The sequence below is a fragment of the Oryx dammah genome, unplaced genomic scaffold (assembly GCF_014754425.2).
Source record: "Oryx dammah isolate SB20612 unplaced genomic scaffold, SCBI_Odam_1.1 HiC_scaffold_5, whole genome shotgun sequence".
NCBI lineage: Eukaryota > Metazoa > Chordata > Mammalia > Artiodactyla > Bovidae > Oryx > Oryx dammah.
The window spans coordinates 63,903,355-63,930,109 of NW_024070189.1; positions in this window are offsets into that span (position 1 = coordinate 63,903,355).

Consider the following 26,755-nt stretch of genomic DNA (forward strand, 5'->3'; position numbering starts at 1 on the left):
CTGAGGAATTCCTGGGAATCCTGAAGGGAAAAATGAAACCTGGGAAGATCACGTAGATGGAAGTGAGGTTTGTTCACACTTCTGTCCCCTCTGTTTCGGGAATCCATCTTTCACCCTCCCTTAGGGGTGGCCACTTAATGCCACTGTGTGTGGGAGGGTGAACATTCATTCTGTTGGCCATTCAATAAATATTTCCTGGCTGCCTCCTCTGCGTCAAGCCCTGTGCACAGCACACAGTTTGGCATTCAAGTGAGGACAAATTCAGCAGCTTCTGCCTCCTAGACTCTACGCAGTTGGGATTTGGAACAGAGAGAAAAGCTGCCTAAGGCTGTGTCCATGGCTGAAGACACTGACCTGGCAGGATCCAGCCTTGGCTTTTTCTGTGGTGCCACAAATACATACTGGGGAGAGGGACCCCTCTAGAGCCCTCGCCAGCTGGTTTCAAGATGGTACTGACCAGCCCCAGGAGATGTCTAAATGATGTGCCAGCCAGGCCACCTGTCCCTTCACAGACTCCAGCTCCAGTCCAGTGGCTACAGATGGCAGAGGGCAAATAAGACCCCTGGGGCCTCGAAACACCGCCCCAGAAACTGGCAGCAGGCAGTAACTCCAGACAAGTCAGGGGCCAGCTTGACCAGAGTCAAAGTGTGAGACACCCCACTCAGAGCTGAGAGGCCTGGCCCAATCCAAGAACCAAAGGCACTGGTCCCAATCAAGTTGAATAGTGTGAGAAAAACTCCGTTTTTTTCAGGGTTTCTCATGGGGTCGCAAAGAATCGGACACGACTGAGCGACTTCGCTTTCACTTTTCACTTTCCTGCATTGGAGAAGGAAATGGCAACCTACTCCATTGTTCTTGCGTGGAGAATCCCAGGGACGAGGGAGCCTGGTGGGCTGCCGTCTATGGGGTCGCACAGAGTCGGACATGACTGGAGCGACTTAGCAGCAGCAGCATAAATCAAAGTCCCATCCGACCTTCCACCCCTAGTCAGTGTGACAGTCTTACAAAGACCCTTCCCATGCATTTACAGATGAGTTCATAGCCACACTGAAGGTAACTTGGTTTTATTAGAAATAACATGCACTTTACAAGCACCCATATAAATAAGGCTCTATCTTAGGGCAGTGAGTTCCAGGTCAAGATTCAGTCTTCTAGGGATTTAGTCCCATTTAGGAAAATAACTCCTTAAGCATTGATGGGAAGGTCAAGGTAAAAACAAGCTCTCTTGGAGCCTGTGAGTTGGTCAAGAGTTTCTTTAAAAGGGCCTGGAGATGGACCTACATATAGATGGAAATTCACATGAGATGGGAGGATGGAGGATATTCTAGAGAGATGGGTGGTGTCTACCTGGACTATAGACCTCCCTTTGTACAGGAAAATATACTAGTATGCTTCTTGAGGATGAAAGGTGAGGCCCTATAGTTGCCCCAGATTGGAAGAAGAAGACGAGAATGTGAAGTTAATTTCCAGGAATCTCCCTCAGAGAGACCTTCTGATGTGGGCACAAGAGAATCTGTTTAAGAGCGTCATTACAGCATTGTTTGTAACACTGAAAAACTTGAAATAGCTTGAATGCTTGTCACTAGAGAACTCACTAAATAAACCAGGAGCAAAAAGAAGACAGCATACTAAAAAACACTGTGTGGTTTTGTGCGTCTGATGTAGAAAGAGCCCCTAGAAAAGTGTTAAATGAAAAGAAAGTTTCAGGGTAATATGTACATTATGATCTCATTTACTTAAAAAAAAATACCTACAGAAGTCTACATTTTAAACTGAACACAGACACACAGATATACGTAGCTTCATATTAAAAAAATGTAGTGTCTGGTGATTACCAGTTGCCTATATTGGAGCAAAAGGAGTAAGGTTGGGGAGGGGGTCAGGGCCTGGGGTAGGGCTGTGGAGCTGGAGAGGAAGAGGTGACTCTGTGGTTGTCAGGGGAGTCTCAAGAAGCCCTTTGCATTTGGGCAGTGCTGGTTACCCCACAGGAGCTCAGAATTCTCCAAGAGCAGAAGCATCAATGGGGTGGAAGGATGGACTCCTCCAGCCCAACCAAGGTTAGACCATGGTCCTGGCATGCAGGAACAAGATATCTGCTCTCCAGTCTAGCCCCCGTGCTGACCCCTAGGTGGCCTGGAGCCTGTTTCGACTTCTCCAGCTGGCCAGCCTGGGGTTCTAAGTCTATTCCAGACGCACCCCCCATGGAGGCTGAACTCCAGGAAGGGCACAGAAAAGCGCCACTTGGCCTTTGCCTGGCTGAGGTTAGGGCATGAGTCAGGCTGCGCCTGGGAACCAGGGTGGGAAGAGAGACGTTTCTGAGCAGCATGGCTTCTGGGAGGAACCCCCTCCTCTAACAGGTAGAGTACTTTTTCTTTCCAACACATCTGGCTTGAGGGTACCTGGTCCAGCCTGGCTCCTTAGGGAACAAGTATAGGGGTAAATTCAATACCTGCTGGGCCCTACACAGTTAATGAAACCCCCCTGAGTGAGGGCTGTAGCTTGGGTAAGAGAAGCAGACGGTGCTTGAGGCCAGGGCTTGGGCTCTGGGCCTGTGGGACGCGGGTGCGTGCAGGTGCAGACCTGTTCTGTATACAGCTCCTATAGTTGGTCTGGCCTGGCTTCAGGCTATGGGGATGTGTTACACGAGGTCCCAGCCCTGAGATTACCACAGATGTAAAGGGACATACACTGGATTTGCATGGGAGTGTGTGTCAAATATGTAAATAGGATCAAGGCTCAGTGTGGAGTCAGAAGCAGTAGGGTCAACTGACTCTGAGATGCCACACCACAGTCAAGGATTCGTTAATGGTGTTCAGACCTTGACCAGCCTCCCATTGCCAGGAAGTGTTCCAGGGTGCAAGGTGGCTGCCTTGGGAGCCTCCTGCAGGCAAACTATCCCGCCTTTAGGACTGTAGACAAAGAGACTTGTGAGCCTGAGGTGACCTTGGGCACTATCACTGCTGGACTTCTAGGACCTGCAGCTCTAACAGGTGGCAAGTTGCTTCCAAATGTGCTGGATCCCCTGCCAGGGCCCTGGGGAGAGGATTGGACAGGAATTGGTGCTGGATGCCTGTGCAACAGAGATGCTTAGAAACAAGGGTATTCTTATCAAACTGCTCTCCAGCTAGGCCACATCCAGGCAGCTTATCCACCTAACACAGCTCCTCTAGGAAAGTTCTATGGAAGAAGGAAATCTTGCATTACCCTGACATCCAGCTAGGGCAAGAAAGTCAGTTTCTTAGGGTGCAGGGGGAACTGTACTTGGCAATGGGGACTCCCCTGGAGAGCTTCTGCCACTGGGCATCTAGTTCCTTATCTCCTTGATCTCCAACCGCTTTCAGAGTTCAAGGAGAGGCAAGCAGCTCTTAAGTGTCCAGTCCTTTGGCTGGACACTTAGGGTAGTCCCAAGGAAGAGCAGGCACCATTCTTGGCCCAGAAGACCTCAAAACCCAGGTAGGGAGGTAAGATTCCTAGACTGGAAACAAGATGAGGCAGGACATGAGTCAGTGCAGAAGTGCCTGCTTTGGCCCTGTGTGTGTCTGAGGGGAAGGAAGGAGCCACCATGCATGGAGGGAGGGGAGAGAGAGGGTACACATGTGCTTGTGTGTGCATGTGTGCATTTGTGTGTGCCCACATCTGTATGTGTGTATGTGTGTGTTGTGTCACTGTGTCTGCATGTGCCCACATATGCCTGATGCCACATCTCTGGAGTTCCCATCTCTTGTGCTATTGCCCAGACAACCTAAAAACAAGTTCCATATAACTTTAGGATTTGTTATTTGATGCATAAGATGCTTGCCCAGCAGATATACTTTTCTACCCACACTTTATCTAAGATCAAGTTAAAATGAGTCTGCATTATTTATGCAAACATAGGATGGCTAGTGAGCAAAAGTCGGACTAGAGCACCTTGGATTTATCTGGAAAATTCATATAAAAATGGTTCCTGGACTTCCGTGGTGATCCAGTGGTTAAGAATACACCTGCCGATGCTGGGGACATGGATTCGATCCCTGGCCGGGAAAGCTCCCAGATGCCACAGGGCAACTAAACCCGCTTGCCACAACTACTGAGCCCACACTCTAGAGCCTGTGCTCTGCAGCAAGAGGAGCCACTGCAAGGAGAAACCCGTGCACCACAGGCAAGAGTAGCCTCCCTCGCCACAACTAGAGAAAGCCCATGTGCAGCAACAAAGACCCAGCACAGCCAAAAATAAATATAAATAAATCAAAATGGTCTCTATGTGGATAAAAGATTTGAACAGTGTATACATGGATTGGGCAATGATGGCATTGATAGCGATGATGATGATGATAAAGAGATCCAAATGTAACTACTGGGGTTGTCATCAGCCCTTTATCTCACTGATGCACAACGTAAAATTGGGCAAATGACAAGCGCTCAGAGAATACTAATTGAATTTATTTGCAGGCATTGAGAAAGAATGTCCACATATGTGACATGTGCAAATATGGAGCTAGATGATTGATAATTCATCATGGACAGAGGGCACTGAATGATAGATTGAGTTTAAAAGTCAGTTTATTAGATTGATGGCTGAGGGGTGATGAAATTATTAGATTGAAAGATTAAAGCTATGGAGGAATGATAGACTGATAAATAACTTGCTGATACTGGTTAGAGGGTAGGAAGAGAGATAAATTATGGCTAGGTGGCAGGTCAAGAAATCCATGGCCAGATCCACATAGGGAGGGAGAAAGGTAAACAGAAATGAAGTGAAAGAGTGAAAGAGACAGACAGGAGGCTGAGAGAGATAACTGTCAGACAGGATGATGCCCCCTAAAGATGGCTATGTTGTGTTCCCCAGAACCTGCAACATGTTACTTATATAGCAATAGAGACTTTGAAGATATGATTAAATTAAGAACCTGAGATGGAGGGATTATCCTGGATTATCCACGTGGGCCCAGTCTAATCACATGTCCTCTCACTGACCTCTCTTTTACCACGCTTCAGCCTCCACTGCCTTCTGTTCAGTCTCTCATCATGCCAAGCTCATTCCTACCTCAGGGCCTTTGAACTCGCTGTTTTCTCTTTGGGCTCCTTTTTGTCACTCAGGTCTCAGTTCAAATGAGAGTTGATTCCCTGCTTCCAAATTTTTGTCCTGAAGCCTTGAGAACACTCCGTTCCTGGGACTGGGCTGGGGCAACAGGACGCCCAAGCTCCTAGGCTGTGCTCCTGGCATGATCCCCAGCCCTGGGTCCCGCCCAGTGCTGCGGGATGGATCAGTGTGCATGAGTCATCGAGCCACAGACACAGTCCCCTTGTTGGAGGGACCTGAGCAGTTTTACGTTGTGGCAAACTCCTAGGGCCAGTGGCCCGACTGAAAGAGAAGGTTAGGAATTTCCCCAAGTTCTTCAGACTTATGTGGGACCAGGAGGGAACTGGAAAGTGGAGGAGCTGAAAGCGGTCTGCATGGATGATGCTGTAACCTCTCTGGGCAGCTCTGTGCCCACCTGAGCTGGGCTAGGCTGTGGAGGAACAGATGGCATGTGCCAGTCTCGATGACCCCTCCATTTACCTCACACTGACTGAGCACCTACTGTGTACCCAGCCCCATGCTGCCAGCCCTGTCCTGAAGGAGCTAACAGTCTAGTTTGGGAGCTAGGCTGGCTATCAAACTGTACAGGTCTCCTGGACGAGGGCTCGGCGTTAGGTGACTCAGAGACTCCCATTAGCCTCTGCAGCGTGGAGCAGGTGGTTGCACTCAAAGGCAGTGAGCAGGCTAGCCGGAAGGGTCTAGATAGGAAGGCAAGGCGGTCCAGGCCGCAGCGTCAGCCTGGTGCTTTAGTCTTCCGGGGCTGCCATGACCAAGTGCCGCAAACTTGGTGGCTTAAAACAACAGAAATTTGTTCTCTCTCAGTTCTGGAGGCTAGAAGTTTGAAATCAAGGTGTTGCTGGGGCTGGGCTCCCTCCTTCCTGCTCTCTGTTCCTTGGTTTGTGGCTGCACAACTGCAATCTCTGCCTTCGATTCCACAAGTCTGTCTTCCTTCTGTGTCTGTGTGTGTCCACATGGTGGTCTTCACGTCTCCTGTGTCTCTGTCCGAATTTCCCTCTTCTTACAAGGATCCACATCGTATTGGATTAGGGCCCACCCTAATGATGTCATCCTAACTATATCTGCAGAGACCTTATTTCCAAATAAGGTCACGTTCACAGGTAGGGGGGTGGGTTACGGCTTCAGTATATCTTTTTGTGGGGACACAATTCACCCCCTAACAGTGGTCAAAGGCTTGGAAGGGCATGGAGCTCAGGGCCAGAGTGTTCCACTGTTTGCCATCTCCTCACCCACAACCTTTGTACACATTTCCCCTGGGCTTCTCATGGGTCCTAATGTTCCCACCTCCAGACTCTTGCTCCCACAGCCCCCAAGTCCGAGTAGTTTTTCTTTCTTTATTGGCACACCCATGTCTTCAGGAGGTGCTCTTAGGCACTGACCTGCAGGTGCTGGCTCCTTCCTCTGATCTCTGGGAGTCATATGGTCTAACTGCATGCTGTTTAGTCTACAACACAGTGCCCAGGTGAAGGCCTGGAGGCCAGTCCCTTGGCCGTTTCCAAACTCTCTCCTCACCATCCCTCACTGTCCCAAGACAGGGCTCCGCACCTCTGAGCAGAACCACCCCACGCCGACAGCCCCAATTGCCATGGTCTCCCTTACTCTGGACACACTGCATCTTCCATGAGCTCCCTTGGAGTTCTGAGGTTGGCCCCCACTCCTACCACTTGGATCCCATGGAGCCCACTTGGCCCCACCAGTGACCAAGGTGACAGTGGGGCACTGGCTACCTGAGGCAAGTTGAGGGGCTTCAAAAGGGCTCGCTGACCCAATCCCCATTTCCTCCACGGACTGCCCTGGGTAAGAAATTCCAGAACTGACAAGTCTGACAGCACTTATCCCTGATGGGGACACATGCTTTGCAGGGTAGCGACTGTCTGATAGGAGTAGCTGGGCATGACTTGGCCTCTGGAGCCTGGCAGCCTGGTGTTATCCCACTCAAGTCCTACAGGAGATTGCTACCAAGGAGCAGGAAGAGCTGAAGATGGGCTATTCTTCAGAGCTGTGTCCAGGCTGGGGGGTGGGGGAAACCAGAGGGAGGCCCTGTGGCCCAGCTGGCCCAGGCAGAGATGCACTCAAGACCTGAGATATGCACTAAGCTCAGCCTCTTCCTTCTCTGCAGCCTGCCCTCCTTTGTCCTGCACCTCCCGGGCTGAAGAACAGCCCCCTCCACACGCAGCCCCTGGGCTGTTAGTGACCTTTGGACGGGGAAGGACTAGGGCCTCCCAGGCTCCACACCCAGGCTGACACTTGCAGGAAGCACGGAGAGGCCCAGAGCTGTCTCTCCTCAGGCACAGTCCCACAGTGTCCTCAACCGGCCAATCCTGTTCTGCCCTTTCTTCTGTGGGGGAGGAGCTGGGGGCAGGGAAGAGGGCAGAGCTAAGATCTGGCTAGAAGTACTGTTGCTGCCCCTGGCCCTCAGCCCACATGTGCCCATGGAACTCAGATTCTGTGCAGAGGCCATGGACGAGACTGGACTGCTATTCCATTCATGCCAGAAGGACTGGAGGGTAGGATGAGGGCCATTCTCACCACAAGATCCCAAGGGTCTTAAAAAGGCTCTCTTGGAAGGATAAGCCAGCCACACCTAGTAAGGAACTATTTCAGTTTTGCCATAATCAAGTCTAGCTCAGCAGGGCTGCCTAAAATAGCCAGGTAATAGAAGTCAAATGTCTGCAAAGAGAGTTTGGCTCCTGAGGCCTAGGTGGCGGGAGAGGCGGCGGGGAGCAGCGGTCCAAGTGTCAGGAGGGTAGCCTCAGTCCCTGCACCCAGGTTCTGCACCCCTTCCCTCCACCCCAAGACATTGGTCCAGGCCTGGCCCCTAGTAGGTCCTTAAGCTAATGAAGCTTCTAAAATCCCTACTCTTACTAATCCAGGCACTGCTTACACAGTGTGTGTGTGTGTGTGTGTGTGTGTATGTGTGTGTGTTAGTTGCACAGTTGTGTCCTACTCTTTGTGACTCCATGGACTGTAGCCCACCAGGCTCCTCTGTTCATGGACTTCTCCAGGTAAGAATACTGGAGTGGGTTGCCATGCCCTCTTCCAGGGGATCTTCCTAACCCAGGGATCGAACCCAGGTTTTGTGCATTGCAGGTGTATTCTTTACCATCTGAGGACAGTGGACATCAATAAACCCTTTTTAGATTAAGGGCTTTGTAGAGAATTTCATGGTGCCCCAAAGAGGGTAAGGTATGCTCAGGGGTTTAGCTGAGGCTGGCCTGGAACCTGGTTGCTGATCAGAGAAGGCATCTCTAGGCCTAGCTTAAGCCCATGTAGGGGGTCCAGTTAGTGGCCAGGACAGTTGGGTTGTGTCTTTCCCCAGGACTGTCTACCTGATGGGTAACTGAGGACACCTTTGGTGGGGCTGCCTCGACTCCAGGAAGCACATCCTGTCAGTGGCCCTACTGGCCCGTCTTGGGCTTGGTCCTCTCTAAGCCTGGTTCGACCTGCCCATTTCCCACTGTCTCTTTTCTTGCAGAGAAAGAGGGAGACCAAGCAAGGCATGGCCTGGGCCCTGAGGCCCACGGTCTGAGCCCTAAGTATGGCACCTCACGCACATGGCCAAGAGGAGTGTGCAGACCATCTAGGGGTACATTTGGAGCACGGCCAGCTATCTTTGTTCTTTGCTCTTGTTCTGCAGCAAACCCTGCCATGCATCGTTTCCTTACCAGGCCTGTGGAGACCATCTGGAGAATCTGTGGGGTATCATCTCCCTCCTCCAGGAGCATGATCCTCTAGCCCAGCACACCCCAGACTTCTAAGTGTTCTCTGGAGGTCTCTGAGCAATATTAGGGAGGAAGAACACTTACTCCCCGCTCCCTACCCTAGACTCCTCTGGGAAGCTCATCCCTCCCCACTGCCATCTGTGGGCTTCCTGAGTTCAGCCCACAGCCCCTGAACCTCAAAGCTTCAGTCTAACAAAGCGGTTAATGCCTACTCCACCATTTGGTAGCTGTTTGAACATGGACAAGGTACTTAACCACTCTGTACCTTATTTACTTCACTTATAAAATGGAAATAATGAGGACTTTCCTGGTGGCCAAGTGGTTAGGACTCTGAACACCTCCACTGCCAGAGGCCCGGGTTAAATCCTTGGTGGAGGAGCTAAGATCCCACAAGCCATGCGGTATGGCCAAAAAGAATAATAAATAAATAAAATGGAAATAATGATAGTCCTTATCTTGAAGGGTCATTGTGAGGATCAAATGAGATCATCCAGGGGCTGGCATTAATAAAGAGCAGGGAGTAGAGAGTATCATTGTTATTACCTGTAGGTCTCCCCAGGTGGCACAGGGTTGAAGAATCTACCTGCTAATGCAAGAGATGGTGGGTTCAATCCCTGGGTCAGGAAGATCCCCTGGAGTAGGAAATGGCAACATGTGCCATTATTCTTTCTGGAAAATTCCATGGACAGAGGAGCCTGGTGGGCTACTTTGCCCCTCTCTTTCAGCTCCTTAAGTCCAGTCTTGTCACATTCCTAAAGTCTGAACCAGGGTGAGCTGGTCAGGTCCTGCTTCCAGGTGAACGGGAGACAAGGATGTGTGTCTGAGTATCCTGCATCCCTGGTCCTGAAGCTAGAATAACTCTTCCAGAAAACTAGGATGCTGTCTCTTTGGTCACCACACTCCTAATTCAAGGGGATTTCAAGAATCAGCATTTTTGTGGTAGAAGCCAAAGCCAAGAAACAGAGAGGGTGAGAAAATAACTGAAGGTCACACAGCAAGCTCAGGCCAAAGTTGAGTGAGAGCCCCAATGGACCTGCCACACAGCTCTCCTCCCTACCTGATGTAAGCTTTCTTTCCTTCAGAAACCTCAACAGAAGCCTCCTTTTGGAGCTTCACTTTCAGAAAAAGCAGCAAAGTGTGGAGTCAGTCCCCCTGGGCCTGGACCCACAGGATGACGGAGACGTTACCAGAGCTGATGATTCAACTTCCTGCCTTTTGAGAGCACCCAGACCACAGACGTCTTCTTGCTTGGAGGAGGGGGCGTCTCACTGCTGAGGGCCAAGCAGGGTGGGACAAGGCCCCACCACAAACCACAAGACAAGGCAGTGCATGGGCAGGCTCTAAGGGGCCATTCTGGACCCCTGGCCAGCTGCTTCCTGCTACCGTCTCTTCGGGTGATTGATTACTACCTAGGGTGACCAACTGTCCTGGTTTTAGCACCCAAAATCCCACATCCTGGGAAACCCCTCAGTTCTGGGCAAACCAGAAGGGTTGGTCACTTTATTACCACCCACATTTCTACAGGATGTGACTGCCTCAGTGACTCTGGGAGTCTGGGCCCCAGTACAGGGCATTCTAGAACAGGGAATTAGCAAACTACAACTGGAGGGATCTGGCTTTCTGGCTATTTTGAATAGCCCATCAGCTAAGAATAGTTTTTACATTTTTTAATGGTTCAAAACAAAATTAAAGGAGAATAATATTTCATGACAAGTAGAAATTATATGAAATTCAAATTTCAGTGTTCATATAGGAACACAGCCAAGCCCATTAATTTACATATTGTTTCTGGCTATTTTCACATTACAAGGCAGAGTTGAGCAGCTGCAAGAGACCATATGGACCTATGGGCCACAATGTCTAAAATATTCAGTCTGACCCTGTACACAAATAGTTTACAGACCCCTGTTCTAGAGGCAGGCAAAAGATATGGTGCCTGATCTGGGCTGCATGTGAGCAGTGTGTCAGTGGGCAGTGATGCTTGTGTGCAGAAACTCAGAACTGGAGGAGAGAGAGATTCAAGGCAATGTCTCAACTTATTTCTTAGACTGCAAATACTTGCCAACCCAATTCCAAAAGTGATTCAGGAATGACATCCCCATCCATTGCTAACAATTCTGCTGAGCTTGGGTTTGTAGGAGGCACCAGGGTCTGCAAGGTACATGCAATATCAGATCCTTGGCACTACAGGCAACAGAGTCTTGCCCAGGCATCAGTGGGCCCTACTATCTCAGAAACCCAAATGTGAACACGGAGTCTGACAACTGGACAGCATATTTGAAGCTGGGACCATACTAGGAAACCCATTGTTCTGACTGTGGGTAAAAACAGTGAGACTCCATGTAGCGTGAGGCCTCCCACAGTTGTCATATGGTGCCATAAATACAACAGGGGCTCCATGTGCCTGAACAAGTCTCTCCACTTGTGCCGTGGTTATCCACCTGTGAGGCTGACTTAGCAGCTCAGGACTGATAGAGGGCTGGTGAGCTGTTCTCAGAGTCTATTGGGGAAAGTTCCCATCTGGTCTGTCTCTGAGCAGTTTCTAACTCACGTGACCCTGAGTCATTGTTACTGTTAACACCTTCAAGTAGGATTTCTCAGAATTGGATCCTGCCCTTAAGTCACTCTCTCTGGTCCAGGTCTTCAGTCCTTGGAATGACAGAACTGACTGCATCTCTGAAAGAAGCCCCCCTCCATATCTTGAGAAAGGAGGCAGCTCCATTTAAGTTTGAGTCATGCTTTCTACACTTTGAAGGCTAGTCATTAAGAGCAAGGACCATCATTAGGGATGCCAGGAAGAATTTTATAATAGACCGAGGTTAGTTTCTCGATCAGTTTGTTTCTAGCTATACATCCTCAGACTGGCTTCTGTGGACTTAAGACTGAGATTTGGGGAGATTAGAGAGTCCCCTCATAATAGGTCTCTAGGTCTATGCTGTGTATTCTGAGCTGTTGGTTAGTTGTCCCACTGGGTCACCATCTGTAAAATGAATGATTTGGGAGACTTGCCTTCTCATGGGACTCTGAAGAACTGTTGTACCAGAGAGAAGGCCCTCTGTTGATTTCATTGTGGATATTCCTAAGGAGTTGCCTCAAGGCTGGTGCTTTAGCAGAGTGTGTGTGTGTGTGTGTGTGTGTTGTGGCGGGGTGTGGGGGTGGGGATCAATTAGAACTCTTAGCTTTAAGTAATATGAAATTCACCCAAACCTGCTTAAGCAAAAGGGATCTATTTATTTGTTTGGTGGGTTTACATAATGGAAAAGTTCAGGGGCTTCAGGTACAGCTTGGTCCAGGGCCTCAAAAATGTCAACAGGATCAGGTTATTCTTTTTTTTTTTAAATCATAGTTGATTTACAATGTTGTATTAGGTAGGTGTACAGCAAAGTTATTCAGTTTTATATATATGTGCTGTGCTGTGCTTAGTTGCTCAGTCATGTCCAACTCTTTGCAATCTCAAGATCTGCAGCTCACCAGACTCCTCTGTCCATGGGGATTCTCCAGGCAAGAATACTGGAATGGGTTACCATGCCTTCCTTCAGGGGATCTTCCCAACCCAGGGATTGAACTTAGGTCTCCTGCATTGCAGGTGGATTCTTTACCATCTGAGCCACCAGGGAAGCCTTATATATATATATTCTTTTTCGAATTCTGTCTTATAGGTTATTACAAAATATTGGGTATAGTTCCCTGTGCTGTACAGTAGGTTCTTGCTGAGGACCAGGCTAGTCTTCATTTCTGCTTTCTTTATCATTGACTCTGTTCTTAGGCTGTGATGGCAAGACAGCTGGAAACAGCTCCAAGACAACACCCTCACATCTCCAAATGCAGATGAGAGGACAACATATTTTTCTAGGCCACTCAAACACCTGGTATTTGTTCCAATAGACATCATGGCTTGGCTTATGTCACATGTCCATCCCTAAACCAACCATTATGCAACTGTGAATAGCATACAATGCATTATGCTACTCTGATTGGCCAGACCTGATTCACATGTGACTCTCAAGACAAGGAATCAACCCCCTGAGGTACCCATGCTGAAAATGACCAGAGGAGTAGTTCCTAGGTGAAAGTTAGGTGGCTGTTACCAGAAGAGTAGGGATGGACACTACGCAGGGAAACAACAACAGTTCTCAGCAGGGAACAGACATGTATAGGCAGGAATCCTTGTGCGTAGGTCTGTACAAGACATCAGTGGATGGATGCATAGCTCTAGGATACAAAATGAGAATATGAGACACCTCCCACCTCCAAGAAAATGTTGAACTGCCTCAGAAACCCCTAAAATATTGCCCACTCCACTGGACTTTATGCCTCATAGTGAATCAGAGTATAACTGGGGCACCCTGAAATCCACAAGAGTTACCAGCCCCTGCCTGGAGCAGGGGTCATCAGGCCCATGCCTGCTTAATTTCCTGATTGTGCTCTCTTTGAGGTCAGGGGCCACAAATTTCTTCCTTCTGTATCTGCAGAAGTATCGTGCTCTCTTTGAGGGCAGGGGCCACAAATTTCTTCCTTCTGTATCTGCAGAAGTATTTTTAGAATGAATAATCATCTTCACAGGTGTGTGGAGCTTGGTAACTTTTCAAACCCCTTTGACATCTACTATCATATTTGATTCTTTGTTCTTCTTTTTGGCTACCCAGGATCAGAACCCTCTTCCTGTGATGGGGAATTCCCCTCATTCTGAGGCTGAGCCTACTTCCCACCAGAGAGGCTGAAAGTACCACGTGTATGTGTTTCCCAGCCTGCACGCGACTGGGCAAGGGCCCCTGACTTATGCTCTGACAATCAGATATACAGGCTCCAGATTGCGACCCAGGAGCTACTGGCCTGAAGAAGCACTTGGTGGTTATCGCGGGTGCAGCAGACCCACGTTCTGGGGCGGTGGAGACTGTGATACCCAAGGCGAGGGCAGGAGGCTACAGGCCAGCCAGCACAGTCTGGTGCACACTGGTGGGTGCTGCAGCGACAGCAGCAAGGCTCTGCCTGAGTTCTGCATGTGACTGGGGGCCTTGTGCGAAGCTGTGGAGTCTTTGGGGCTGCTTCTCTGCCCAGAGATTCTCTGAGCTGCTCAATATTCTTATTCTTTTTCAGCTTAAATCAATTTAACTTAAGTCAACTAAGTCAATCTGCTTAAGAATCAATTTCTGTTGCTTGCAGCTAAAAACTGTTATAAATCCTTGAGACAAGATAACCGCTTAATTTCCTTTCCCCAGATGGATAAATTGAGGCTGAGACTGGCCCAAGCTCATGTAACATTTCTATGGTGAGACCAGAACCCTGGACTAGGTGAGACAGACATACAACTGGCAGGTGGGAGCCCAGGCAAGGAAGAAATTTCTCACAAGTAGAGCTGCCTCACCTGGTAGGAAGCCCCCTGTTACTGGAGGCACACAAGCAGATCTGAGAGGGAGGGAGAGGCCAAACAAAGTAACTCCAGTTCACTGATTCCTCACATGTTATTATCTGCCCAACTCAGATTCCTCTTTGTGAACACAAATGTATTAAAGTAAAAACACAACTCCTGGTGCTACAGTTTCAAATCCCCACAATCTCTTTACCAGCTTGCCTGTTTCTGGCCCCAAATACAACAGCTGCTAGTCCCATATCCCAGAGCAAAGTCATGGTGTTTATTGGCCTCCGTCACTTTAATGAAAAAGCCCCTACACCAAACAAATACAAGCACAGACATTTGCAACTAATTATGGTATTGCTGATCAGTCAAATTTCATTGCAAATTGCATGTTGAAATTGATAGTGGGCGAGTCATGAATAAACTGGTTGTCTGGAAAAGTGACATGGGCACACTGAACTAGATTAATAATTCAATTTAGATTCAGCCAGACACTCTGAAGAAAAGGAAAAAGCAGATTAGCATTGCCCCAAGATTGCTTGTTTACCCGTGTACCTCCTGCCAATGTGCCTTCTAAGGGAAGCTGATCCTCCTTTAGGATCCTCCCACTTTGGGAGACCGCAGGGCGTTGAGTATTCCAGCCTTTAATTCTTGGTTTGCAAAATTGCAGCCTTGAGTGGTGTGGGGAGGGGAAAATGGCCCTACGTCTCATCTGCTGTTAAGAAGCCCACTTATGAGGCTTCTTGGAGGATGGATGCTTCCTGCTGCAGTGAACAGCGCTCTTGGTCTTCCATCTGTGGGTACTGGGCTAGGGGAACATAACCCACCTTGGAAGTCCAGGTGGGTTTCCCAGGTTAGGTATGGATCCAGAGGAGTAAGCCCAGAGAAGGTAGGAAAGGAGCCAGAGGGGCGTTACAAAGCTCCCCACTTGCCCTGGGCACTGTAGGGTCCCAGAGAGCTAAGGAGTCCAAAGGAGAGACAATGCATCAAGTCTACAAGATGGAAAGGCAGTGTCCTCAGGATTGGGTCTTTCTGGAAAGTCATTATGTCCCTGCACTTGGGGAGGAAGCAGGAAGGAGACGCAGAGCAGGCAGAGTGCACAGGTGTGGAGGGGTAGGCTCCTATATGCATGTAAGATGCAGCCACAGGAATGCTTAACCCACCCAGGAGTGCTTCCCCCTGAGCTTCTCAGTTATTCCAGATGCCCTGGCTCCAAAGACCCATGTAGACGGAAAGTCTTAATTTTTATCTTCTAATTGGGGTTTAAAACTCAAATGTCTCCATGGAAGTGGGCGAGCTCTGGACTGGGCAGACTCGGTAAGATTGGGCCTGACTCGGGGGGAGCCATGATTCAGCTTCAGGAGACTGCCTGGAGACAATATGAGTGGGAATACAGAAAAAGATTTAGGCCAGGGATATAAATTTGGAAGTCGTCAACAACCGAATTATATTTAAAGCCAGGACACTGGGGAAGATTAGCAACGGAGTGAGTGGAGATAAGAGGTCCGGGGACTGAGTCTTAGAGATGAGGAAATGTCAGCAAAGGGGCACTTAGTGAAGGAGCAGCCAGAGAGACAGGAGTGAAACCAGGAGAGGGGGTGATGATCCAGGCACCAAGGAGGGAAAGATGAACTCTCATGTTCTATGAAGAGGCAAGGAAAGTGAGGCTTGAGATTTAGCAACATGGAGAGTCCTTGACAGAGGCAGTCTTGCCGTAGTGGTGAGGGCTGATGGGAGCGGATGGGAGAAAGCAAGGGAAGAAAGGACTTGAAGGTGGCAAGAAGAGTCAATTCCTTTCAGGAGTTGTGCCATAAATAGGAGCAGAGAAATAGGGTGACAGTTTGAAGGGGATATAAAGCCAAGAGAAGGTTTTTCTTTAAGATGGAAAAATTACAGTATTTTTGTGTGTTGTTGGGAATAATTCTGGAGAGAGGGGAATTTTGATGATGCAGGTGAGAAGCGGATAAATGTTGGACTGAAGTCCTTGAATAAACAGGTGGAGATGGCATCTGCTGCACAAAAAAAGGGGGCTGTCCTTAAAAAGGAGCACTGGAAGGTTCACCCATATTAGCGAAAGGAAAGGCAGAGTTGACGAGCACAGATGCAGGTGGGTGGAGGAAGTAGTGGTGGCGCCCATGGAACTTCTTTTCTATTTTCTTAAACTAGGAAGAGGTTGTTAGCTGTGAGTGAGGTGGAGGAGGTGTGAAGCAATCGGCTGGAAGAGAGTGTGTGAGTAGACCTGGGGATGAAGTATGAATCCTGGGCAAGCCTTTAGGGCTCACTTAGGAAGGGTTGTGGTCATCGATTTAAAGTGAGGCTGTGTAACAAAAAAAAGAAGGAGACTCACAAATACAGAAGACAAACTAGTGGTTACCAACGGCGGGGAAGGGCAACATAGGGGTGGGGAGGTACAAACTATTGAACATAAGGTAGGCTCAAGGATGTATAGTACAACATGGGGAATAAAAAAGCGTGATATTAGTGTAAAGATAGAAACAGACGCACATGATACCCGATCAAGTGGTTTTCAACAGTACCAAGGCAACTCAGTAGGGAATAATCTTTCCCCTGGAATTACTGGCAACCCACTCCAGTATCCTTGCTTGGAGAATCCCATGGACAGAGGAACCTGGTGGGCCGCAGTCCATAGGGTCGCAAAGAGTCGGACACGACTGAAGTGACCTAGCACGCGTGCAAGATAATGAATTTTGACCCTTACTCACATCATAGACCACACACAAAAATTAACTTGATGTGAATTAAAGGTCTATAAGTATGAGCCATATACAAAATTACACATACAAATATAATACAAAAATGAGCAAAAGACCAACTGAAGAAGACTTTAGCCAAACTGATATTTAGATAACAAACACGTGAGAAGATGCTCAACATCATTTGTCATTAGGGAAATACTAATTAAAACTACATGCTAAAAAGACTAGAATTTTTAAGACTGCCCATATTAAGTATTGGCAAGGATAGGATCATTCATTGTCCTGGAATAGATGGGTCTCAGAGGTACATGAAGAAACACTGGGGAATTATGGGTATGTTGTAAGAACACAACAGAGTTTAACATCTCTGCAGTTGACAGACATTTAGGTTGTTGCCAATTTGGCCTTTGGCAGTTGCAATGATTGCCACTCAGATTCTTCCTCAAGGAAGAATTTGCTCTCTAGTTGCAGGGAGTGTGATCAGCAGACACCTGCAAGCTTCTTCGGGGTTCACTGGAGCTGCAGATGGTGCCTGTCTCTTTCCAGAGCAGCTTGTATTGTGTGAGTGAACAAAGGAAGGATATGAAGGCTGGGCCATTTTTATCTGCTATAGGAGTGTTCAGATGAAGAATATTTGCTTCAGAGTTCCCTACCAAGATGGCCTAGACTTTGCTGAACCTGTATTAGAGTTTGACTTCTTCTACTCAGTTCCGCTTTTCTCCCTTCCTTTCACAGATGCTGATCCCTAATATTCTTAATAAATTTCTTGTACCCTAAACTCCATCTCAGCATCTGTTTCCTGGGAACCTGACAGGGCGATTACAACAAAGCTTCTGTGCTCATTCTTATCCATGTTTCCTGTCCTATAAACATTTTCTGTAGGATATTAGCATAAGCGTGGAATTGCTGGGTCACTGCTGCTGCTAAGTCGCTTCAGTCGTGTCCCACCCTGTGGGACCCCAGAGACGGCAGCCCACCAGGCTCCCCCGTCCCTGGGATTCTCCAGGCAAGAACACTGGAGTGGGTTGCCATTTCCTTCTCCAATGCATGAAAGTGAAAAGTGAAGGTGAAGTCGCTCAGTTGTGTCTGACTCTTGAGTACGCAATTTTCAGCCTAATTGAATAAAGCTGAACCGTTTTCCAAAGTGAGTGTACAGGTTTATGTAGATTGATGTGGATGAATATTTTTGCTAATCCTTGGTATTGTGACTTTTAAATTTTATTGAACTTGATTAGTGTGTAATATCTCATCATGATTTTAATTTGCATTTCCCTGATTACCAAAGAAGTTGAGCACTTTTTAAAATGTTGCTGGTCTTTGTGTTTCTCATTTTTCAAAGTGCCTATCTTTTGCCCATTTTTCCTTTTCTTTCTGCCAAGTTATTTTTTAAATTATTACTTATTTATTTCTTTTAAGACCACTTTTTTTGAGGTATGATTGACATTTTAAAAAGCTTTACATGTTTCACCTATACAACAGGATGAATTCGAATTGCACATTTTTTTATTTGGTTGTCTTTTGTCATTAATTCTAATGAGTCTGTATATATTTTAGATAAAAGCCCTTTGTTAATCTTATCTCTTGCAATAATCTCTGCTATTCTATAGCTTGCCTTTTAACTATTAGTGTCTTTGATGAAGAGTGATTCTTCATTTTATTAGTATTTCTCTTATAGTATTGCTTTTTGTACTTTGTTTAAGAAAATTTTCCTTACCCAAGATTATGAAGATATCCTTCTACATTATTATTTTAAAATTACAGTTTTGTCTTTTATACTTATATACCCCTGGAGTCGATTTTGGTATATGGTGTGAGACAGAGATCCAATTTAATTCTTTTTTTTTCCTCCTATTTTTTGGCCATGCTGTGAAGCATGCAGGATCCTAGTTCACTCACCAGGGATAGAAGCCCTGCCTCCTGCAGTGTAAGCCTGGTGTCTCAACCACTGGACCACTATGGAAGTCCCAATTTCATTCTTTTTTGATATGGATATCTAGTTGTTCCAGCCAAGTCTATTTGAGAGTCCATCCTTTTGCCACTGCTACACATGCCATCTCTGTTACAAATCAAGCATCTGGATTGGTGCAGGTCTGTTTCCATAATGTCCTCTCTATTCCACGGAATTGTGTGTGTGTGTGTCTGCTCAGTTGTATCCGACTCTTTGCCACCCCATGGACTGTAGTCCGTAGCCCGCCAGGTTCCTCTATCCATGTAATTTCTCAGGCAAGAATACTGGAGCAGGTTGCCATTTCCTTTTCCAGGGGATCTTCCCGACCCAGGAATCGTACCCACTTCTTTTGCATCTCCTACACTGGAAGAGGATTCTTTACCACTGTACCACCTGGGAAGCATTCCATTAAACCTGTCTGTACCTGGGGCTTCCCAGGTGGCTCAGTGGTAAAGAATTTGCCTGCCAATGCAGGAGACACAGCAGACTTGGGTTTGATTTTTAAAGTCCAGGACACTGGTTGAGCTCTCTTAATAATTCTAATTACTGATAGACTATTTTTTAATTACTCTGTACACTATCCTATCATCTATAAATAATGGCAGTTTTGTTTCTTTTTCCAGTCTTTATTCCTTTTCTTTCTTCACTGTGCTGGCCATAACCTCCAATATAACGTTGAAAAAAAGTGGTAGTAATGGATATCTTTGTTTTGTTCCAGTTTTCAAAAGGAAAAACTTTCACTGTTTTGCCACTAAGTACGATGCTTGCTTTAGTTATTTTTCAAAAGACAGCTTTTAGAAAATTAAGGGATTTTCTTTCCAGTTCCAATTTGGCAAAAATTTTTTAACTATTCTCATCCGTTTGATTTAATGGATATTGAGTTTTATCAAATACTTTTTCTTTATCTATTGAGATAACCATAAAACTTTTCCCTTTAATCTGTTAATATAATAAGTTATATTGTTAATATTAAACAAAACTTATATTCATAGAATTAATTATAACTTGGTCATATGATCCTAATTTTTTTAATAATACTTTTTTTTACGATTTTTTTCTTTTTTTCTTTATGGCCATGCCACACAGCATGTAGAATCTTAGTTCCCTGACCAGGGATTGAACCCATGCCCCAAAGCTCAGAGTCTTAACCTCCAGACTGCCAAGGAAGTCCAATAATACTTTTTATATGATCCTAAATTTTGTTCAATAATACTTTGGTTAGCATTTTTATATCTATGTCATAAGTGAACATAAGTTCATAAATGCATGCATTCATGCATACGTGTATGCATGCATGCCCAATTGTGTCCAGCTCTTTGTGACCTCATGGACTGTAGCCTACCAGCCTCCTCTGCCCATGGAATTTTCCAGGCAAGAATACTGGAGTAGGTTGTCATTTCCTCCTCCAGGGGATTTTCACGACGCAGGAACTGAACCTGCATCTCCTGTTTCCTGCATTGCAGGCAGATTCTTTACCACTAAGCTATTGCCCTTTAGTTTCCCTATATTGATTCTGTCAGATTTGGGGGTTAGGGTCGTATTAGTTCCATGAAATGAGTTAAGGAGTGTAAATTTGGTTTTAGGGGAATAGGAACTTCTAAACTTCTAGAAGTTTTTGTATGAATGAAATTTTATTTTCCTTGAATGTTCACTATAATTCACAGGTAAAGCTATCTGGATTTGAAGTTTTCTTTGGGGAAGATTTTAATTACTGATTCAATAAAATATATCAGAATACATGCCTAAGGAGGTAAAAGACTCGTACTTGGAAACCTATAAACTACTGATGAAAGAAACTGAAGACAATATACAACAGATGAAGAGATAGACTGTGTTCATGGATTGGAAAAATTAATATTTAATATGGTTAAAATGATCATATTATCAAAGGCAATCTATAGATTCAATGCAATTTCTATCAGAATACTGAGGACAAAAAAAAAAATACCAAGGGCATTTTTCATAGAACTAGAAAAAATAATGTTAAAATTTGTATGGAAACACAGAAGACTCTAAAGAGCCAAAATAATTTTGAGGAAGAACAAAGAAGGAAGAATCACACTCCCTGACTTCAGACTATACTACAAAGCGATAGTAATCAAACAGTATGTAACTGGCATAAAAACAGACACATAGATCAATGGGAGAGAGTAGAGTCCAGAAACAAAGCCATGCTTTTATGCTCAACTAATCTGTGACACAGGGTGGAAGAATATACAATGGAGAAAAGAGAGTCTCTAATAAGTGGTGCTGGGGAAAGTGAACACCTACATACGAAACAATGAAATAAAACATTCTCTAATACCATATAGAAAAATAAACTCAAAATGGATTAGAGACCTAAATATAAGACCAGAAACCATAAAACTCCTAGAAAAAAAAATAGGCAGAACACTTTTTGATATAAATTATAGCAATAATTTTTTTGATCAGTCTCCTAAAGCAAAGGAAATGAAAACAAAATTAAACTGATGGGACCTAATTAAACTTAAAAGGTTTTGCACAGTAAAGGAAACCATTGACAAAACAAAAAGATAAGTTACTGATATGACCAATAAGGGGTTAATATTTAAAATATATAAATAGCTTATACAACTCAACATCAAAAAACAAACAGCTTGATCAAAAAAATGGACAGAAGACATGAATAGACATGTTTTCCATAGAGGACATGCAGATAGTCAACCGGCACATGAAAAGATGCTCAACGTTATTAATCATCACAGACACACTAATTAAAACTACCATGAGACAACACCTTACATATGTCAGAAGGGCTATCATCAAAAAGAACACAAATAACAATACTGGTGAAGATGTGGAGAAAAAGGACTCTTTTAACTGTTGGGGATGCAAATTAGTGCAGCCACTGTGGAAAACAGTACAGAGGCTTCTCAAAAGACTGAAAATAGAACTATCATATGACCCAGCAATTCCACTCCTGAGTGGAATCCACAAAAAACCACAAGAACACTACATGAAAAAGATACATGCACCTCCCCCAATGTTCATAGTGCATTATTTACAATTGTCAAGACATAAGAGCAACCTAAGTGTCCATCAACAGAATGGATAAAGATGTGATATATATATGTGTGTGTGTATATATATATACACACATGCATGTAACACATTGGAGAAGGAAATGGCAACCTACTCCAGGACTCTTGCCTGGAAAATTCCATGTACGGAGGAGCCTGGGAGGCTACAGTCCATGGGGTTGCAAAGAGTCGGACACAACTGAGCGACTTCATTTTCACTTCACTTTCACTGTCATGTAACACATATATATACATATAGACAAATGTCTAAATGTACATATACAGTGAAATATCAGTCATAAAAAGAATGAAATTTTTCCATTTGCAATAACATGATGGACTTGGAGAATATTATGATAAATGAAATGTCAGAGAAAGACAAACATTGTATGATACTGAATTGGCCAAAAAGTTCATTTGGAGTTTTCCATCATATCTATGGTAAAAACTGAAAAACCCAAATGGATTTTTGGCCAACCCAATATGTCTTATATGTGGAATCTAAAAAATAAAACAAGCTAGTGAATATAACAAAAAAGAAACACATTCACAGACATAGAGAATAAGCTAGTGGTTACCACAGGGAAGCCTGGTTGCGATGCAATCCATGGGACAGGAAAGAGCCGGACACAATTTAGCGACTGAACAACAGCCAGGGGAAAAGGGAACGGGGTCGGGGCAAATAGGGGTAGTGGATTAAGACAAAGTATTACGGATAAAATAAATAAGCTATAAGGTTACATTATACAATACAGGGAATATAGTCAGTATTTTGTAGTAACTATAAATGGAATATAACCTTTAAAATTGTGACTCATGTAAGATGTAAAATTGTGCGTCAACTATACTTCAATTTTAAATAAATAAATATATAAATAGATACTGATTCAATCTCTTTAATATTTAGGGGACTACTCAGATTTTCCATTTCTTCATGAGTCACTTTTTCTAAATTATTCTTTCTAGAGATTTTTTCCATTTTAACTTTTTACATTTATTGGCATTAAATTGTTCTTTAATATCTTCCCAGTATCTTCTAAATGTGTATGGTTCTCTAGTAAAATCTTCTTCTTCATTCTTACTATTATTTGTTTATTCTCTCTTTTGTCTTTATTAGTCTCATAATAAAGAGTTAGTTAAATTTTCTTATTTGTTTGAAAAACAAAGTTTAGTATTAAAATATTCTATTGTATGTTTGGTTTCTATTTCATTGATTTCTCATCTTCTGTTTATTATTTCATTCTTCTACTTTCTTTGAATATAACTTCCTGAAATACATCTTTGGTTGATATTTTCAACAATTCTTTTCAAATATATATATTTAATGCTATAGATTTTCCTCTAAATATTACTTTAGGTACACTCAAAAATTTTTATACAGAATATTTTTGCAATTACTTAGCTATTTTTCTTATGAATTTATAGAATGTCTTGATAAAATCTGGATACAAGCCATTTACTAGTTATATGATTTGTCAGTATTTTCTCTGAATCTGTATCTTTCTAGTTAACTTGTAATAATATTTCAATGAACAAGAAACTTTAATTTGAGAATAATTCAATTTACATATTAATTTTATGTTTGAGTGAGTCTAGCTTAAGAAATTTTTCTCTCTTCTGTAATTATAAAGATATTCTCCTACAGTATCTTATAAAACTTTATTTTTTGCTCTTTTCAGCAAGGATTTATTTAAAATATAATAATTGCTGAAGCTGTGTAAAAAGATTGGCAGTGAATTTAAAGAATCTTACAAATGTTGATTCCTCCCTTTTGACCCACTCACTTATACAGGATTCAATCCTAAGTGAATTGATAATTGGTTTAGGAAATAATAACTTGGGAAATAATTCACTTCTAAGAAACAGTGTTATGGCTATAGCATGATACATGACAATAATTTTAAAAGAGCTATATATATAACAAAATAAAGCATATCTCTAATGAAATATTCTATAGTTGCTAAGAAATTATTATGAGATTCTGAGATTTGCACATAAACCTTAACTATTACTTTACTTCATAACAAAATATGCACATATTGTAATTTTTTAAATCTAATAAAATATTTTAAAATCATACTTTTAAAGAGTTTTATCACATACACTAAAGCTCAAAAATATATTTTTGTATTGAGGTAAAATTCACTTAACATAAAGATAATCATTTTAAAATGAACGATTCAGTGGCATTTAGTACATTCACAACATTGTGCAACCACCACCTCTGAATAGTTCCAAACATTATCCTCACCTCAAAAAGAAACCCTGTACTCACTAAGCATTCTGTACTCTCCATTCCACAGTCCTCCCACCTCCCAAACACACACAGTCTCTAGCCCCTGGCAACCACCAATCTGCATTCTGATTTACCTTAATTTATGGCTATCTTACAGAAATGGAACCATACAATATATGACTTTTGTGTTTGACTTTTTCACATAGCATTATATGTTTAAAGTTCATCCATGCTGTAGAATGTGTTGGTACTTCATCACTTTTTATGGGTGAATAACACTGGGCTTCCCTGCTGGCTCAGTGGTAAAGAATCCACCTGTCAATGCAGGAGTCACGGATTTGATCCCTGGGTTGGGAGAAGGAAAAAAAACTCAGAGGAAGGAGCCTAGTGGGCTGCAGTTCCATGGGGTCACAAAAAGTCAGATATGACTTAGCAACTAAATAATAACAACATTTCACTGTAGCTCACAAATGTAATTTTAACATTAAAAAAAAGCAAAACAGCATTCCAAACTGCCTACAGAGCATGATGCCAATTTCTTATTTTAATATGTATAAGCATAGGAAAAATGGGAAGGAAATACTTTTAAATATTAACAATGGTACTCTACTTAGTGAGATTAAGAGTAATTTTAATTTTAGTTAACTTTTCTGTATTTTCTTGTTTTTGCAATATGAAAATCAAGTCATTTAAAAATATAAACAGTAGGAGGTCAATATTACTCTGGTATCAAAATCAAAAAACTACAGACCAATATATTTTATGAATATATCTATATCTATCTATCTATCTATCTGTATATATATAAATCCTAAACAAAATATTAGAAAACCAAATCCAACAACACACAAAAAAGTTTATAAATCATGACCAAGTGTGATTTATTTCAGGAATACAAGTTGTTTTTTTAACATCTGAAACTTATATATATATATATATATATATATATATATATATATATAATAGCAACAGAATAAAAAAGAAAAAACACATGATAATATCAACAGCTTTTGACAAAATTCAACAGCTCTTCATGCTAAAAACACTCACAAACTAGGAATAGATAGGAACTTCCTCAGCCTGATAAAGAACATCTACCAAAAAACTCTAAGAAATGAGGAGAGACTGAATGCTTTCTCATGAAGATCAGAAATAAGACAAGAATGTCCACTCTTGTCACTTCTATTTAATACTGTAATGAAATTTCTAGTCAGGGTAATTAGGCAAGTAAAAGAAATAAATGGCATCTGGACCAGAAAGAAAGAAAGAAGAAAAATCATCTTTATTCACAGATGACATGGTCTGGTATATAGAAAATCCCAAGAAATCCACTAAACAACTATTAGAATTAATAAATAAGATCAGCAAGTTTGCAGAATACAAAATCAATACACAAACATCCACTATATTTCTATATACTAGCAATATAATCCAAAAATGAATTAAGAAAAATTCACAAAGAATAAAATACTTAGGAATAAATTTGACAAGGTACTGTAAGATACATACTGAAAACTACAAAGTATTTTTTATTTTTATTTTTTGAAAACTACAAAGTATTTTTTATTTAAAGAAATTAAAGAAAATATAAATAAATGGAAAGACATCCCATGACCATGGATCAGAAGACTTAATGTTGTTGAGATGGTAATTTATAGATTGAATGCAATCTCCATGAAATTCCAATGGGCTTCTTTGCAGAAAGTGACAAGCTGATCCTAAAATTCATGTGGCAATGCAAGGGAGCAAGAACAACCAAAACAGCCTGGGGGGAGAAAAGAACTCACTCACACATTCTGCTTTCAAAACTTATTACACAAAGCTATAGGAATCAAAACTGTGATTCTGGCATAAGGATCAGACATACAGATCAACAGAATAGAACTGAAAATTCAGAAGTAAACCCTTCCTTACATTTGAGGTCAACTGTTTTGTTTTTTTTTTCCTTTGCCCACTGTGTCACATGGCTTGCAGGATCTTAGTTCTCCATACTGGGATTGAACCTGTATCCTCAAGAGCAAAAGCATAGAGTCCCAACCTCAGGACTGCCAGGAAATTTCCTAATGTCAACAGATTTTTTTACAAGAGTAGCAGGACAATTCAACAGGGGAAGAATAGTCTTCAACAAATGGTGCTGGAACAACTAAATATTCACACACGAAAGTCAGACCCCTATCTCACTCCATCTGGAAAAATTAATTCAAAACAGATCAAAGACCTACATGTCACATGTAAAACTCTAAAATTCTTAAGAGAAACCACAGGAATAAATATTTGTTACTTGGATTAGGCAATGGCTTCATAGCTATGAAATCAAAAGCACAAGCAATCAAAGAAAAAAGAGATAAATTGGACTATGTCAAAATTTAAAAAAATGTGTGCTGCAGACAGCATCATCAAGAAAGTAAAAAGAACAACCGAGATGATGGAAGAAACTTTTTACAAATCATGTATCTGACAAGAGACTTGTATATAGAATATATAAATGACTCTTACAATTCAATAATAGAAAGACAAATAGTTCAAATAAATGGGTAAAGGATCTGAATATACATTTCTTCAAAGAACACATAGTGCAAATGGCCAATAAGCACATGAAAAAACATTTAACATCATTAGCCATCAGGGAAAAGCAAAGCAAATTATAATGAGATA